At 44.3% G+C, this 1,664-nt stretch overlaps 1 non-coding gene across 1 annotated transcript; it reads right to left on the reverse strand.

Annotated features, from left to right (window-relative positions):
* Nucleotides 1-1,022: 1,022 nt before the first annotated feature.
* On the reverse strand, nucleotides 1,023-1,094 carry Trnac-gca. The gene has a single exon. It is a non-coding gene; the product is annotated as a tRNA-Cys (tRNA).
* Nucleotides 1,095-1,664: the final 570 nt, after the last annotated feature.

Genomic DNA, 1,664 nt, shown 5'->3' on the forward strand with positions numbered 1-1,664 from the left:
AAATGATAAGAACTATTAAAGATATCGAGATGAATAGCGCGAGACGGCGCGCGCGGACCTGTTTTCCTGCCTATGTGTTTTCGACTCGCTAAAAAAATGCTGAAAAAATAATTTAAACACGTAAATCGATCGATTTTTTCCTCTTCTTTCGATTGGTAATGTTAATTTTGAGGTAAAAAAAAAATTTTTTTATAAGTGTTGCGGTGGAAAACTCAAAATATAAATTTGACCAGAGGTAATCATGGGAGCAGAAGTAATTTAAGGAATTTTTACAGACTTATCCCAACCACTTTTTTTAACAAAATAGTGGCGATGAATAACTGTATAAAATAAAGTAATATTTCTTCATATTGTGTCAAAATAGAATTATAACTTCATTTGGTTTTTTCGTTCGTGAAGTTTCAAAAGAATCATTTCCATACACTTTGAAAAGAAGCTGTCCAAGACCTCGAAATCATATTTCCTTCTTTTGGTGGTATTGTAAGAAATACATTTAGAGAATTTTAATCCAGCAGTAACAAAGCTGTGCATGGTGTTTCCAGAAAGATATAAATCTGCTTCTTATGTTGTTTGCTATACTTCATATTTCTAACAGCTGTAATTTTCCTTTGAATATTATACCTAAGACGCGGGTGGTGTAGCATACATCTAATAGGATTAATTGAAGCTCCGAGTAATTGAAGCAAAAGAAAAAAGAAAAGAGAAATCGAAGTAAAAATTCTAGCTAAAAATATAATCTCACATCAACAGGGGCCAGATGCGGACTTAGCAGCGGCTATAGGCATTAGCTCATTCAATAAACACCAGGCAAGGCAGGCAGGCAGGAGGCAAGTAACGACTAACGACGATCTCACGGGGATAAAGCACCGGAAAAATGGAGCAGAGTAGAAAAGAGCGAGAGAGAGAGAGAGAGAGAGAGAAGAGAAGAGAGCCGTTACGAAGTAGCATTTATATGCGGCACGAGCGAGCTTCTCCGGTGACTATATATACATACAGCGCTCGCCAGGCCCAAAAAGAGGATGAGGGGGCACCCGGGTTTGAACCGGGGACCTCTCGATCTGCAGTCGAATGCTCTACCACTGAGCTATACCCCCGCTCGTGTCAGGCTGACACGACGAGGCCACAAGAGGCCCCCCGCCGCCGCGGCGCGCGTGGCTGGCTGGCTGGCTGGCTGGCTCCAGCTATATATAATACACGTATATAAATAAGCGCCTACGCGCACGCCTTGCACGCGACGCGACGTATACATGATGGATTGTATACTGCCTTCGATTGACGATTATTTTATACGTATTTACCTCGTGCAACGAAGTACATATTATAAAGGCAAGCGGAAAACCGACGGAGAAATCGTCGCCGATTAAATCGCAGATCGGCTCGATTAGCCGCGAGCACTCGTATACTCGTAAACGAGACCCGCAGCATCGACTGCAAGCATCAGGGGGGGCAGGCAGGCAGGCCATAAAGCGTAGTATGCAGCGTGCACTAGCTCTGCTGCTGCTGCTGCTGCTGCTCTCGAGACAGGTGCAGACCGCAAAAGCCGCCACCCGGACGGGCCGCGTATACACGTATACGTATAATATCCCTGCAGCGAAAAGCCTATATCGACTATATAATCGAGCCGGCGCCCACGTGGATGCGTTTTAGGGGGCTCTCTCTACCCC

The sequence above is a fragment of the Trichogramma pretiosum genome, unplaced genomic scaffold (assembly GCF_000599845.2).
Source record: "Trichogramma pretiosum strain Unisexual culture from Peru unplaced genomic scaffold, Tpre_2.0 scaffold132, whole genome shotgun sequence".
In the NCBI taxonomy this organism is placed as follows: Eukaryota; Metazoa; Arthropoda; class Insecta; order Hymenoptera; family Trichogrammatidae; genus Trichogramma; species Trichogramma pretiosum.